A 16352-nucleotide genomic window follows, 5' to 3' on the forward strand; every position below is an offset into this window, starting at 1 on the left:
CAGGATGGGACCCCGCAGGTGCTCCCGGGTCCTCCTCCCAGCTGAGAGAGCAGAGGCTTCCTGCATGCTGGCACTTCTAGATCTTGACGTCCTAAAAGCATGTAGCACCTTAGGAAGCTTCTTGGCAGGGACGCCCCAAAGGAGACATCATAGTGGCACTGGGCCCAGTGTTAGGAACCAAGAGGCCTGATCAGACGGAGCCTGGAGGAGGAGGGGGCTGGGGCTGGCTCTGAGCAGGCGTCTGCAGAGGCGCGGGCCCCGGGGCCTCCCTGAGACGCAGACTCATCCTCATCTCTGCCTGGCACTCAGGTGCCCGCGGCGATCCTGGCCTGCCTGCCTTAGAGCCCTGCAACCTTGGACAGTTCGCTCTCGAACCCCAACATCTGTAAATCCGTCGCCTGTAAAAGAATTGTGGCCCCAAAGGCTGGAGCTCCGGAGGAAGCCAACTTACTGAAATGATGGCCGGAGAGTATGTCTGTGAACCGAGAGCCCCAAGAAGATGGGATCATGGCAGCTGGTGGGTTAAATCCCAAAAACTGCGCCCCGCCCCCCAACCCCATACACACAGTCACCCAAACCAGAGCAAGCAGGAACTTGCCGGCCATTGGCCAAGATGACAGAGAGCAGCTCTTTCACCAAAGGGCAGGGAAGACAGTCCCATCAGAAATCTCAAAATTACTGCGGTCATTTCCAAGTGCTACGTGGCTATGCCACACTCACAGCATCCCCAGAGTGGCGGTCTCCAGAGGGAGGAAACTGAGGCAGACAGGAAGTGGCTTTCTTCCCAAGGTCACAAAACAGGTAGCCTGGTGGGACTGGGACCTCACTCCCGAGCACCCCTCCCCTGCCTGGAGAGAAATGCCAGGGAGACTTCCCAGGTAACAGACCACTCACCTCGGAGACGGTTGTCATGGCAACCAAAGTCTTAACAACTTTGGCATTTCCACAACCTCCGATTGATCCAGTCCTCAAAATTCACATCAAATGACACAGTGTTTGCATGTAATTTATTTTAATTGGCTTTTACATAACTCCACATCTGGGTTTCACCCTTCAAAACAACAGAGTGAGTGAGTTTTTAATACGGGGACCCTTAAAACAGCACGAAGCGAGCTAATAAGAGCATTTTCATGTTTGGAAAAATTCGTCACTGACTTTCTGGAAGTATGTTCTGCTTAATTTTTCTTTTCTTTTTTTTTTTTCCTGAGGAGACCCTACGACCTTCTGCATGTTGAAGTTCATCTGTTAGACCCTTCGGCCATCACATTTAAAAGCTAATCTGATTAGAATGCTCGGTGCATTAGTTCAAGGTGTGTGGAGCACTAACAATGGGTGAGTTCCCACAGGAGTTCCAAGAGATTCTGTTCCGCATCGACACATCCCTTGTGCCTAGAATCCCAGGGGTATGATGGCACCAGGTAACTGTTGAATGAATGAATGAACGGATGGGGATAATTCTCATCACCTGAGATAAAAGGCCATTTAGGACAGTGCCAGTTACTTGCGCTTTTCCTAATTTCATTCTAAGTGAGGTATGGTTCAAGCCTGGAGACGGATGGCCGTGTGCTTCTGGGGCTGTAAGGACAAGGGTGCCCGGGGGGGCTCACGTGGGGGTCTTCCCCTGGAGCTCCCTCAGCCACTCACCACCAACTCCAATGACCATCTGTCCACTGCAAGGGCCAGTTCTAGGCCCAATCCAAAGGGACTAGAAAGATGAACGGGAATGTGTTCGATCTCCAGTCTCCGGAGGATTCTGTCCGCTGGAAAGAAAGACTGATTTTTTTTTTTTTTTAATGCCCTTTCGTCTAAAAGATGGTGTAACAAGGAGGGTGGAGTACAGGTGCATCGGGCACAGGCAGGGGAAAGGCACAAGAAGCCCCACTTGCTTCTTGAAGGATGTGTGGGTGCTCATGAGGTCGGGGCTAGGAGAGAGTTCCAGCGAGAGTCAAGAGGAGTATTCTCTTTCCCCATAACCCAAGACCCAAGACCCAAGACCCAAGGCCCAAGGCCCAAGACCCAACCAAGACCCAAGGCCCAAAGCCCAAGATCCAAGGCCCAAGATCCAAGGCCCAAGGCCCAAGACCCAAGATCCAAAACCCAAGATCCAAGACCCAAGACCCAAGACCCAAGGCCTAAGGCCCAAGGCCCAAGACCCAACCAAAGCCCAAGGCCCAAGACCCAAGATCCAAGACCCAAGACCCAAGACTGAAGACCTAATACCCAACGAAGGCCCAAGGCGTGAGACCCAAGATCCAAGACCCAAGGCCTGAGACAGAGAGCGCCCTGCAGACCAGGACCAGCTCCACTTAGCAGGCAAAAGTCAGATATGAAAAAAAAAAAAATCCCCAAGAGTCATCCAGAGCCAGTCCCTGCCCCTCTCTTCCCCCACAAAGGTGACCAAGCAGCTGGCTGGGAGCCGGAAGTGGGCTTAAGGGGTGCAGTTTGCTAAACACATGCTCTGATTTAAGCCAAGCTTGACTGTCTGTATTTGAACAAGCGTTTTCGATCTGACCAGTAGGTTTCCAGGCCACCCTCCTCGCCAAGAGCTGGTTCCTCTGCTGCCTGGCAGACAGAAAGGAGGAGCAGATCTGACGTCCCAGAGGATGAGTGAGCAGATACAAATTTCCACTTCTTTTGTGAGTCTCAGACAAGATGTTTTCCGGGCCTCCTCTGTGGGCTGACATCTTGCAGGGGGAAAATGAAAACCACAGGTTGACCCCAGCCTGGGAGAAGTTAAAAAAGACTCAAAACTCCACAGGGGGAGCCATAAAGACCCAGCAAGGGAACCTGCTGTTTAGACACTCATGTGTCAGGGGCTGCAGGATGTGAATATAAAAAGATCAATGATAATGATGATGGTGGTGGTGGTGGTGGTAGTGGTCCTTCCCCTAATACAGCCCTGGTCCAATTGCCGGAGCGCCTGGGGGGCTCGGTCGGTTAGGCATCCGACTTCGGCCCAGGTCATATCTTGAGGTTGGTGGGTTCGAGCCCCATGTCGGGCTCTCTGCTGTCAGCATGAAGCCCGCTCCGGATCATCTGTCTCCCTCTGTCTCTGCCCCTCCCCTGTTTATGCTCTCTTTGTCTCTCTCAAAAATAAATAAATAAACTAAAAAAAAAAAAAAAAAAAAACCAGTAAAACAGTCCTGGGAGGGAGGTTTTATAATTGCCATTTCAGATGAAGAAACAAATACTCAAGGGCAATGCTCCCAGCAGACCCAAGGGACGTGCACGGGGAAGGCTATCGTGGGTGCTGTTTATACCTCCAGAAGGGGGGCGAGATAGGCTGTTTTGAAAAAGAACCGCTGGTTCACTGTGCACTGGAACAGAAGTCAGTCCGGCGTCAGGAAGAGACATCTCGAATCTGGGGTCAGCCTTCGGCAGCTCGACGAGGCAGGAAGCCTCTAGGCCAGGACATCAGGGGCCTGAAGGCTGTTTTCTTGTTCCAATGACAGCATCCTCTGTGGCCATAAAACCGAGCTGCTGGTCACATCCCTGTGGACACAGAGGCTGGGGTCAGCCGCTTCCTCACCGTCGCCGACGTCCGGGGTGGCCACCAGGTCTGCTCCACGCCAGGTGCAGCCTCTTCAGGCTATGACAAGCCCACACGAGGTCCCTGCCAGTTAACAAGCTTGTGTCACAAGGGCCATCCGGTGGCGGGGCTGCAGTGGTTTGTGGAAGGGAGACCAAAGCATGGACACTCAAGTCATAGGTGAAGTGACCGCAGAGAACCATCTGGCAGGAGAGAGTGCGGCAGGGGTGCCCACCATGGGCCTCCAGCCGCTGATGCTGGACAAGGCTGCTTCTGGCTCTGGGGCTGCCCTGTGATCCAGGAGCAGGACCGGGGCCGGGGGGGTGTGGTACCCAGGGCCCCTCTTTGCCTTCATGCTGTCTTGTTACACTCAAGTCACAACCCTAACGTGCGCTCTGCCAGGGCAGGGCCCCAGCACCCTGTGCGCGGTCATTCCCCAGGGCTCAGCTTGGCATGCAATACAAGCACCGAACTAATGCGCTGAGCCGCACAGAGCCAGCGTTGTTCACACTAAAGGGAAGACCCCGAGCTTCATTACAAGATTTTGTTCCGGTGTTCTTTCGGGTCCGTGCTCCTGGGATGCATCTACGCGTGTGTGGCAGGAAAGGTAGGCGTACACATCGTTAACAATTAGGCAACCAGAAAGGAGGGCAAAATTATGTCAGGAATGTCACTAGTGCCAAGTCAAGAAAGCGTATGACCTGTGTTTAGAAAATTTTAATTCACGCACACAATTTCAGAAATAGAAGGAAGCCTTTTCTGGGACCAGGACACCCAGGAAACCACAGAGGGACATACCTGGTCTCCATGGTAACCTGCTTGTTTCCAGGGACTGGAGGGCTTCCTTCCTGCCTCCCTGTGAGATCCTGCAAGAAACTGAGGACCCAGCTTTCGAAAGTAATACTTTCTGAACACTGTAGCCACACTAATTTTTAAATATGGTTTCCTTATGGTTAAGATCCTGAAACAATTTACCAGATGTGTGTGGAATTTTGCTGACAATTATTTTCCTTCTCAAGAGCACAAACATGGACGGCAGACTGTAACAATGTGATTTTTAAAAACCTCAAGTCCAAGAAATCGTAAGCAGACCCTGAGCTAGCAGCAAAGGCCACGGTTGACAGCGACATTATCTGCCTGGAGAAACGGCCCCACCTCCATCGTCTCTCCTTCCTTCACCCTGAAATTAATCCTTAATATCTGCCAATTTCTCTGATTGGCCTCAACTTCCTAACTCTCCACTGCTGACTCAATCTCCTAGACTCAGACAGATTAAACCTCCGAAAAATGATGGGAATAATAGCCTGAGAAGTTCTGGAAAGACGCCCAAAAGTCAGACATGGCCCTAACATGGGCTGAGAGGATCCTGCTTCCCAGCCAGGAAATACAGCCAACCCAATGTCAACCCAACACCAACCCAACATCAACCCGAGTCAACCCAAGGTCCAAGGCAGGAGCAGCACAGGAAGTGGGGAAGGATCACCCTCAAGAGTCCTCCAGCTGGAAGGAGATTCAGACCAGCAGGTTTACTCATGGGCGGTCAGGAGGGAAGGATGGGGAGCTGAAAAGGCTATTTTCCAGAAGGGAGCTGAAGCGGCCCGGCCGACAAACAGCAAGGAGATTATCTCTGGAAGAGGTTCTGCTCTGCTGAACACCCGTGATGAGAAAAGCAAAGGAACAGCAATGGAAGGTAAAACCTTCCATGGAAGGCACAGATGGTGCAAGGACACCAAACCAACTCATTAAAATACCCCAGGCAGACCCAGCAGGGGCCACGAAGGCTCCTTCTAGGTCAAGAAACAAAGGGAACGCCCAATTTCAAGCAAGTGAAAAAGAAGAAACATTCTAGGCCACAGACTCCACCCTCTGCCATGTTGAAATGGTGGATTTCTAGAAAGACGCAAAACATCTTTCTTCATATTCCAGTTAATAAAGTTACTCAGTATTGAATTTAGATGGCATTAACAAACGCTAATGAGGTATTATGATTAATTTCCATTAATTCAAATCTTCCCAAGTATGGAATTTGTGGGTTCCAGCCAGTCTGACTATAAAGAGAAAGTTTGCTAAACAAATTAATAGGGTAAACAAGGTTATCAGAGGAATGCGTCCTTGGTGTTCCTCTCAAAACCCTTTCCCGCCCCTAACTGCAGGAGTAATACACACCCACTGGCGAAAATTCAGAGTGTAGACAAATGCGAAAAAGCAAGAAAGAAAAGCCACTCATGATCTCATCAGACTAACTGCTGGTGTACTCTTTTCCCATCTATTTTCTCAGACTTTTTTTTCTCTCTCCAACAGAATTGGAATGACACCGTCCATGGAGGTCTATACCTCAGTCCCAGTCTTATATTTAGGAGAAATGCTTAAATTGCTTATTTTCACAGCAAAAACCTAGCAGCCTATGTCCGCAAGTGTGCTTCTCGGAAACAATTCTTAATAATCCATTAACTCAATGACTTCAGGAGTCTGCACGAACGCATACTTTTGTCGGAAAATAACACAATGACTCGCCTTCTAGAACACTCCCGGATTCTGACTTCTCTCTAATTCACAGTCTCAACGAGAAGGTCAGCCCACCAGTTCCCAGATAATCAACAGTATGAGCCTTGCAGAAAGAACCATTAGAACCAGAGGGCTCCTCCTCTGCTCCGGTTTTCCTTGGGCGTCTCCTTCTCGAAGGGATAAGCAAACAGCTTCTAAATCAAGACACGGGACCTAGAGCCTCAGAACACAGCTCCACCACCAACCTTCTGCGCTCCCGCTCAACTCACCAACCTCTCCTTTGTGCCACGACCCCTTCCCTCACATAGAGCGCCATTCTGGGCCCAGGAAGTTCGAAGAAAGTCTGAATGGACGGATGGGTAGATGAAACACCCAAGAGTTCCCCTCCCCAACTCCAGTATCCTCTGACCCTTCCCCTTCCTTCCAATCTGTGCTCCACAGATCTGTTCTCCAACATCACCAGCCTCTTCTGAATTCTGGTGCCGGCTCTTAACATGGCCCTTGCTAAGACGTCTGTATGCTAAGAGGTTCTCTTTTTTATTATTATTTTTACAGTCAGTTTGGTCAGGAAAATTCTCTCTGTGCTTTATGTTGGATCATAGAGCAGACAGAGAATGTAGAGGTTACCTAGTCCTGAGTTCCATTTGACAAATAATGACACTGAGATCTGGAGAGGAAAAACCACTCACGCCAAGTTAAAGCCAGACGTCAGTGATCAGATGGGCGGGCGGTCATTCCATCAGCCCAGAAAGCGTTGATGGCCTTCTATTCCACTGTCTCGTAATTTTAACGAAAGGGTAAAACACTCACCAATCAGTGATGAGCACAGAAAACAGCATGAGTGCGCTGACCTGCTGATCACACATTCAGGCCTGCAAAGCAAGCCCTTTTGGCAAAGGTTAAGTTTAAATACTTCAATTCCTCCATCGTCCAACAGGGGAGGGGAGAGAGCGGTGCTTCAGCCACACATGGGGGCATCCGTTGTGTTCCAGGCTATGTGCCCGGAAAGGGGGGACCATGGAAGAGAAATCCACAAGGTCCTGCATGCAAAGAGGTCCACTGCCCTGGGAGAGGCAGACAAGCACAGTGCCCAACTAGCCAGCTCAGGCTCCAGTTCATCTCCCCGGTAAGGGAAAGGGGTGCTCACAGACCAGAGACTACCGGCTCTCTCGCCGGCCTGCAGGACGGGTGCTGTATCAGTCAGGGTTCTCCAAAAAAACAGAACCAATGAGATATATATATGAAGAGACTTAATGGAATTGGCTCACATGATTTGGGAGGCCAAGAAGTCCCAGGGTCTGTCACCTGCGAGCTAGAGACCCAGGAAAGCTGGTGTTATTCAGTCTGAATACAAAGGCCTGAGAACCAGATGCAAGTCCCAGGCCGAGTCAAAAGGCCCGAGAACCAGAAGCACTGATGTCCAAGGACAGGGACAAGGACTTCCCAGCTCAAGCAAAGTAGATCCCACCGTCCTCCACCTGTTTGTTCTATTCGGGGCCTTTGATGGACTGAATGATGCCTGCACACCTTGGTGAGGAGGGTCTTTTCTACTCAGCCTACTGACTCAAATGCTAATCTCTCCAAGAAGCACCCAGAAATAATGTTTTACCAGATATCTGGGCATCCCTTAGCCGAGTCAAACGGACACATAAAATTAGCCATCACAGGTGGGATTTTCCAAGAACATTCCAGATCACTTGAGTCTCATGAGGCCTCTTTTAGAGTAACATTCCAGCACCCACCCACTTGGGTTCTCTATGCCTATCATCATCTTGTACTAACTCCTCAATATCCTCCTAACAGTGGGTACCCTCTCCCCAACCTGCCAGCAAAGAACAGCTAACGCAACAGAAATGGGCTCTGTGAAGCAATAACCCAATGTGGAGACTGGATGGTGATGGTGATGGTAGGGACAATGTGATGATGGTGATGGTGGTGACAGTGATCGTGATATGATAGTGGCGATGACGCTGATGATGATGATGATGAGGAAGAGGAGGATAGTGATGGTGATGATGACGGTGATGGCAGTGATGCTGATGGTGACAGGATGAAGGTGATGAGGAGGAGCAGGATGGTGATGGTAATGAGAGTGATAGTGGTGGTGCTGATGGTGATGGTTATGACGAGGAGTAGGATGGTGGTGACGGTGGTGATGGTGGTGATGGCTATGAAGAGGGGGATGGTGGTGATGACGTGCAGGAGAAGGAGGAGGAGGCTAGTGATGACAGTGATGGTGGTGATGATGGTGATGGCAGTGACAAGGAGAATGACACAGTGGATGGAGTGGGAAGCCAGCAAGCGGCCCAGGACAAAGCACAAGGGGAAGGAGCAATGGGCCACCATGAGATCGTCACAGTGCTTAGGGGCCCCTCGCTGAGAGACCCTGCGACTCCTTACTTGTGCTACGTCTCCCCTCCCCCACTTCCTCCACCGGTGGTGAAGACAGTTCCCGAATGCATAAGCTGCCTTCCATCTAGCTCTGAAATCGATCAGCCAGGTCCTATTGTTTTTAGGCCAGATGATAGCATATCACCACTCACATAAGCTCATAAAAGCAGCAATTCTTTATCTCATCTTCAGAGAGAGAGAAGAGGGACAGATCCTCCCTGGAGAACAAGAATGGACCATAAGTGCCAAAAGTCCAGCCCGAAAGACAGCCACGCCTTAGCACCTTTCTCCCTGTGCTTACCGGAAAGAAAGACACCCGAGGAAGCCAAAGCGGCCGCCACATTTGTCTCCCACCCTTGGAAGCTGAGCCAGACCGTCCAGGCTGCGTCACCGAGCCTGCGATTGGCACCGCATGACTGAGGATTTTTAATAAATCCTCATTCCTGCCACCGCCACCCCACGCTCTGGAGAAGGGCTGAGCGAGAGCGTGAGCGAGCCACCGCTCCTGCCCACCCACGGCCCTGCCTCGGGCCCACGGCGGGCAGGCTTTTCTAGACATCCCACACTCACACCAACAAGACCGACTCCGCAGCCCCACATGTAAATACAGAAAATTGTAACACGTCGGAAAGGATTTGTTTCTAAGCCCAGGTGATTGATTGGGAGCGGTTCTCACTTCCCTCCAAAAATGGATTACCACGCAGCAACGGGAGGAAGGGAGCGACAAGGACGGGCGGGAGCTGTCGTCAATTCTGTTGTCTGGAAACGTCTGCGAAATGCACAGGAAGGAAGCAGCCTTGAGCATTTTGCTGCTGGAGGGGAAAAAAGGGCTGTGATCCGTATACACTGCCGCACAGAATCCTGATCCACCAGGGTTCCTGAGAGTCCGCACAGGCGCACCCAGCTCGCTGGCATCCAGGCTCAGTCAACATTTCCAAGCGCTCAAGGAAGCAGGGGATCAAGAGATGGGGGCCTCCTTGTGTCTGGGGAAGAAGCTGCAGGTCTCTTCGTGCAGCTCCCCCTAGTTCAGGGTCACCACGACTGGGTCAGGGGCATCTCACAATCCGAAATGGAAGCTCCCGAACTTCAAATCATGACCCGCACCGGGTCCCCTCCGGGAGCCTTCGCACACGCTCACGCGCTCCCACATCAAACGCTTTGCCACTACAGACTGGGTCACAGATGCCTCAAAAACCTGAATTTGAAAAGAAATAGAGCTGAGGAGGCACTGCTGCCCAAGGATGTTTCGCCAGCAGCAGCCATGTGACCAGCCAAAAGCTCAACTGGGTACACCACGCCCATGTTCCACGGGAGGGTCTACCGTGGCCCTGGAACCCCTTTGTGCACATGAGCAAACTGGGGGCCCCAAAGCGCCACCCAGCTGAAGAATGACAGAGCAGAGCCCGACTCAGACCTGGGTCTGCCGGACTCCCACACCCCGATCTTCAGAAACACGACACCCTTGCCATCTACCATGAAAGTTCTCTGCATCCGCGGGACAGGGTCGCCATTTGAGACTTGGTGGTCCACACAGCAGACCCAGATCCACTGTACACACTGCACATACAACTTCGGTGAACTCAGTTTACAGCCTGTAAAATGGGGTCTCCCCCTCTGCTTTTCCTTAAAGAACAAAAATAACGCGAGTTCTTCTGGAAAGCACAAGCCAGGTAAGTGCACCTTCCCCCCAACCCGTCCTGGGGTCTCTATCTCCCAGGAGACCTCTCTGCGCATGCGCACGCACACTCACACTTGAGTCACTCCTACCTGGTCAGCTGTGAGCCAAGTCATGGAGCAAACGGAGACGCGCGGTGGAGGGCAAGCCCACGCCCGACAAGGAGTCTGTTTACGTGGATCAGAGGCAATGACAAGAAAAATCAAACGTCACCAGGAAAAGCCGCAGGAAGGTGTGTCCTTACTTCCAAGCAGGAGGGGCTTAATTCTAGGTTCTCCTACATCCTGCTGTTGGCTTTGGGCGAGTTGTTCTGCTCTGGGCATCCTGGATTTTTTTCATTTAAAAAAATGGGTTTGACCCCACCGGCCTCTCACGTTCTTGTCCCACTTCAGAATCACCTGCCCTGTATTTTGAGTTCTAACCTTCTGCTGAATTCTTACCCAGGACAGCGCTGACCAAAGAACCGAGGAAAGCGCCTTCTCCAAGCGCAGAAAACAGGACCTGTGTGCACCTGGGGCCCCACAGCGCCGCACTAGGGGGGGTGCTGGGGGCCCAAAGGACACAGTCACCGGGTCAAAGAGCAGGCCATCAGCCAGAGGGCGGAATCCGTTCTCACTGGAAAACTCCAGGAAGGCCTCAAGGAAGAGGCCCTTGAGCCAAATCTTTAAAACCAGAGGCAGGAAGAAAAGGCAAATCTCCAGACACAAAGCCCATTGGCGGTTGCCTGAGGGCGGGGGCGAGAACAGAGAGTGACAGTAAATGGGCACCAGGGAGCTTTCTGGGCTGATGCAAAGGTTCTAAAACTGGATGGTGGTGACGCTTGCACAATTCTGTAAATTTACTGAAAAGTATTGAACTGTACATTTGAAAATGGGTACACTTCACAGTATATAAATTCTATCTCAATAAAGCTGTTAGTGAAACAAAATTTTTTTTTCAGGGATGAGTAGGAGTCAGCAGATAAAGAAATCTGGGTGGGAGAGAAGAAAGGCAGGCGCTGGAGTGACCTGGCCGGCCTCCGGCTCACATACCCCCCAGACCCCGGACCCCTCCTGGTGCGGATCCCCAGCCCTGCCCGCCTTCACCCTGGGGGGGAGGGGGCTTTCCTTGGAGCACTCGTCAAGCCTCAAGCGTGAGGGTTAGTTTGATGGTCTCCCCAACCCCCAGCCCAAGCTGGGCTCCGACAGGGAGGAGGCCTGCGTCCAGGATGTGGCAAGGCACACAGCAGGTGTTCAGAAGAACGTTTACTGAGCAAGAGTATGACCTGGGGTGGGGTGGGCGGAGCGCAGAGTCCGATGACAAAGTCTGTTTTGAGCGCTGACCTGATGGCAGCAGTCACTGAAGGAACTGGAGGCCAGGCTCCGGGCTCTGGGAGGAGAAAGCTCTACTCTTCAGGGAGAGGGACCGGTGGGGACAGAGAGGAGGGGCCCTGGCAGCCGAGGGCTGACCAAGTCACAATCTACGGACAGAGAAAGAAAGGGAAAGGGCCCAGAGACCCTCATGAGATCTCTAGCCATCACGCTGGCGAGGCTCCTTTGCCACGACGGGTTAAAAAAGACCGGCTTGGAGATGGTGGGACATTCTGGGCTCCACTCGGATGCCATAGGTGCGTGGCCCCTGCGCCACAGCATGGGGTCTGAGGGCTGGGCGAGCTCAGGTGTGCTCACCCGACGACGTGGGCCCAGGTGCCCGGGGAGGACTTGGAGGAGCGCCTGACTCAGGGACACGTGCCTGCTGAAAGAGACACAGAGAAGAAGAGGAGATTTCAGTGGGGCCACAGGGTCCCAAGGCAGTCACGGAAGACTTCCAGGAGGAGGCCCATGCAGCGCCCGCAACCCCCCCCCCCCAGCCTTCCTCCTGTCTTCAGAATCATGCAGCTTTATCCGTGGAGTACACTGAACTATCTTGAGTGTTTCTTAGGCAAGGATCGCAAACCATCACTCGCTCTTCAGAGAGTCACCTAATGAGGCAGGTACGGCGATGCTGGCACCCCCCCCATCTCCTGGTTTCCTGCCAACCTGAGCTGCACCTTAAGAGCTGAAAAGAAACCGATATCTGGAAAACACAGCTGTGGATTAGCGGGGAGGGGGGACGGGTGCACTCGGCTTATAAAGAAAAATGAAAAGAGCCCCAAGAAGACATCTGTGCCCACCTGATGCCGGCAGGAGAGGGCTAAGATCTCCCCAAGGTGTCTTTAGTTAGTCGTGCCTCATAAATGCAGAGATATGAAGCTTTGCCTCTGAAATTCAATTATACTTGAAAGGACATGGCCAAGGTAGGGCTCTCTTACAGGATTTACTGTGCTTTTCTGATAATAAAAAAAATTTTTTTCTAGACATGCTCCTTGCTCATCAGCGCCTATGAAACGTTTCACCTGTCAGGGGCTTCTGGGGGGCTCAGTCAGTGGAGCATCCGACTTCGGCTCAGGTCATGATCTCACAGTTTCGTGAGTTCGAGCCCCACGTTGGGCTCTGTGCTGACAGCTCAGAGCCTGGAGCCTGCTTCCGATTCTGTGTCTCCCTCTTTCTCTGCCCCTCCCTGACTCATTCTCTCTCTCTCTCTCTCTCTCTCTCTCTGTCTCAAAAATAAATAAACATTAAAAAAATGTTTAATGTTTCACCTGTCAAACTGTATTGATTACCTGAAGTAACATTTTTTTTTTCCCCGGTGGAAAGTGATTTGAAAGAAACATCTTGCCCCAATGGAGGAAGAGTCACCGAGACAGCTCCTGAACCCGCTCTGCTATCTCCGTATACAATTACCTGCCATCCCCTGATTGGAAACTCCATATACAATTACCTGCCATCCCCTGATTGGAGACCCAAAGGGACACGCGCAAGAGCTGTATGAGATGCTCAGAGGCACAGCCTTGCGTGTGGGCATGAAAACACCGCAGAAACGCAATGAGACCGTGGGAGAACGGTGAGGCCCAAAGTAGACAGTGTGATGAAAGGCTCTGCGTGCCCTTCCCCAAGCACAGCGACATGTGGCGCTGACAAACCAGCGTAAGAGACTTAATCCCCCATCAAGCCTGGGCCAGCGTCTCACAAATTGGAAGCATTATCCCGTAACAAACAAGCTTGGTTTCGGGCTTGCTAGAATTCGAAATTCTAACAGGAAGCTGATCCCAATCTAGATAAAATTTCAGCTGCAAAGCAGCTTACTCTTTGGTGCCAAATAAACTCTGGGGGCTCCTTAGTGTTATCCAGGATTAGCACCGGTTCCTAGGTGACCTGGGCCCTTCACCACTTAACGGGAGGCAGGAATATAAGGTCTTAGAATAAATTTGAGGCAAGGACGTAAGGGGGAGACAGACCGCCTAATGCACAGACACACAAAAGGGTATTTTACGTGAAAAGGCAACTTTGTAACCGAGCTCGGGAGCCCTGAAGGCAGCGGGTGCCGCAGGGAAGACAGTCCTCACCAGGACCAGGCCGACACTTCACAGCAGCTCCCGGTAGAGACAGAGCTCAATAGAGACGAGGCCCGGATGAGGGCTGGGCGCAAAGGGAAGTCCGCTCCTTGTGGTTCAACAGCTTGTGTTCGAATTCTGCACAGCCCAGTCAGTGGCCAGAAAGCGGCATTAACATAAATTCTGGAAGAATTAGTCCAAGCTCCTTCACATCTCTCAAGAGTTTCCCTCCAGAGGGCTTGTTGGAAATGAATGGACACCGGCCAGGGTCCGGGCAAATCTCCATTCTCCTGGGGTTTAGACTTGTTTCTCCCCAAGTCTGGGCTTCCGGGCTCCTGATTCCCAATGCCAAGTGTCCCAAATGATTATCACCTGTTGACATCTATTCCCACCTTACAAAAAGCATCAAACTGGAACCCAAAGGGAGCGGGCAAGGCTAAAACACACTATACACCATATCCCACCGCAGCGAGGAGACAGAGGCCCGGAGCCTTCCCTCCCGCACATTATCCAATGAAACCTCAAGAGCTCAGTAATTACAGGAGCTCTCAAAAGTGAAACAGAAATAGATCTAGGGCCAAAACACTGGTTTGCTTGAGATAAAGGGCTGCTTAAGGCAGAAAATACAAAACAACCACCACAACAACGCATACGCCAGCTCTCGGTCTGTCTTCCGAGCCAGTCTGATTTGTTTGTTTGGGTTTATTTTTTTCCAGTATTACTGAATCTGATTACCAGGAAGAGAGTAGGATTCGGATGAAAAGCCCTTTTTCCCTCCAGGACATAAAATCATTTTATGAAACAGAAAAAAGCAGGTGGCATTCGAAGTGTGCCCCTGACACCAAATCAGATGAAAACTTAGCTTATCCTGACCCCCTGGACTGTCCTCACCGCCGTGCTGGCAAAAGACAGACAGAACGAGAGATTTCTGCTCCTGTGGCGTAAAAGCCTGCAAAGGATTCCAGCTTCCCGGAGCACACGCACCGGAGCAGACGATCCCGGGAATCACACCCCATACCTACGCAGCAGCCGGTCCGTGCTCCCGTGCCCACCCCATGCTAGCGCTCCATTTTGAGAGCGTCATGCACCATGAGGCTCGGTGGCCCCCCTGGTGAAAGGTTATTTGTTTTGCTGACTGAGAAGGGTCCTGAGAGGAAGGAAGAAACCACAGCGATGGAGGGAAGGAATCACCAGCTCTGGGAGAAGGCAGCAGGGCAGCCCCGGCCAGCTGGCCCTGCCGGGTCTGAGCAAGCGGTATGCTGCGGTTGGCAGGGCTCTCCCTGAGAGCGAACGGTGGTTAGAGGGTGTGCACATCCCTGCCGTTCAATGTTACATAGTAGCGGGTTTCAAACTAAATATTTTAAAAATTATGGTGTGGGTCTAGAAGAAGGGTCCCACAGAGCCTCGGCCTCCTGGGTAAGGCTGATCCAACTGATGTGGATAGGGTCAGAAGGAGGCCAGGCCGAGGCCCAAGCAGCGCTGGACTTGCGGTCCTGGCAAACAGCCTCCTCTAGGGGGAATGGGTGTTGGCCGAAAGTAAAGGGGGATGGCCTTCAGCTTGATGAGGCAAGACCGGGGTGCCCTGGGAGCCCGAGGTCCATCTCTGCCGGGAGCACCACTTTCATCCCTGGCCGTCAGACTCCGTGAGCTGCAAGCCCCGGGGACTAGGCACTTGTTGAACAAAAAGGCTCCGGCTCCAGCAGCCGCCGCATTTGGCCAGGAGAGGGACCCCCAGCTCGGGCTCTGGAGCCTTCGCTGCTGGGCGCTGCGCGCTCCGGCACACCCGAGGCGGCGCCGCCCGGGAGTGCGGCGAGCAGGCGGCGCAATCCAGCAGCCTAAACTTTCTCGAATCTCGGTGCTTCCCGGCTGAGTTAGGGCCGCGAGAGAGGCATAAAACACGCGCAGGGGGGGTGCGGGGGGGGGGTGTAAGAGCCCCACCCACGATAAAGGAAAAAAAAGGATTAAAAAAAAAGAGACACGAAATCAATTAACTTAGCACCTACTATGCGCCAAAGACCTGGCCAAGACCTATCTTTGGTGCGTTCTCATTTTAAATGTCATGACATATCCCGACGGAGGAATTGTCCCCATTTGATATAGATCCAAACCACAACCAGAGAGGGTGGCGTGTCTGGCCAGGTCGCAGTGCGGGTCACGGCGATACCAGGGCTCCTAACTCGGGAGCTGGGCTCTGTCCGTCTCCCCTCCGCCTGTAAGGAGGGAGCGGATGGCCACCACGCCAGCCCCCTACCCTAGCCGGAGCTCAGCTGCCACCCACGTGGGCCGCGCGCACCTGCCCCCCAGCCCCACGGGGCTACTAGCCAAGGCGGCCCCCAAAGGCCCACACTAGCTCCCTTGGAGCCCAGCCGTCTCCCAGGGCCCTGGAGCTCCGCACTGCGCCGGCCAGCTGGGGACAGAGGGCCTTGCACGCAAGGCTGGACGCCCACGCCCACCCCGCTACCCGCGCCCCACGCGCAGCCGCTCACCCAAGCCACCCGCCCCGCACCCGTCCCCACCAGTAACTGCGCCCGGACACACAATTCCACAAACGCAAGCCCAAAATGTGCACACCCACTGCACACACGGATCCCCACGGGGACACGCCATTCCAGGGACACACCACGGTCCTCGGTCACCCACAACTCCACCACGCAAACACAGGCACCCCCAACACACACACGCGCGCGCGCACACACAAACACGCGCACACACACACACACACACGCAGAGCCCGATCGCAGCTCACGCCGGTGCACACGCCGGCACTCTCCGGAGCCCGCAGCCCCTCGCTACCCTACCTGCTCCGGAGCAGGACGCGGTCCGCCGGCTTCCCGAGCCCA

The 16352-nt window shown here is 52.9% G+C and overlaps 1 protein-coding gene across 4 annotated transcripts in view; it reads right to left on the reverse strand.

Moving 5' to 3' along the window:
- The window catches only part of HPCAL1 (hippocalcin like 1), a 104454-nt gene that overhangs the window by 86890 nt on the left and 1212 nt on the right, over nt 1-16352 (reverse strand). For 2 of the 4 annotated variants that reach the window (XM_029938309.1, XM_029938312.1), the window contains exon 1: nt 16311-16352. The exons of 1 other annotated variant lie outside the window; for it this stretch is intronic. The gene's annotated coding sequence lies outside the window, so the exon portion shown is untranslated. Of the gene's footprint in view, nt 1-10192; nt 10294-16310 lie in introns of those variants that run through there. One more of the 4 variants, XM_029938311.1, reaches the window with a different exon arrangement.

The sequence above is a fragment of the Suricata suricatta genome, chromosome 4, assembly GCF_006229205.1.
Source record: "Suricata suricatta isolate VVHF042 chromosome 4, meerkat_22Aug2017_6uvM2_HiC, whole genome shotgun sequence".
Lineage (NCBI taxonomy): Eukaryota > Metazoa > Chordata > Mammalia > Carnivora > Herpestidae > Suricata > Suricata suricatta.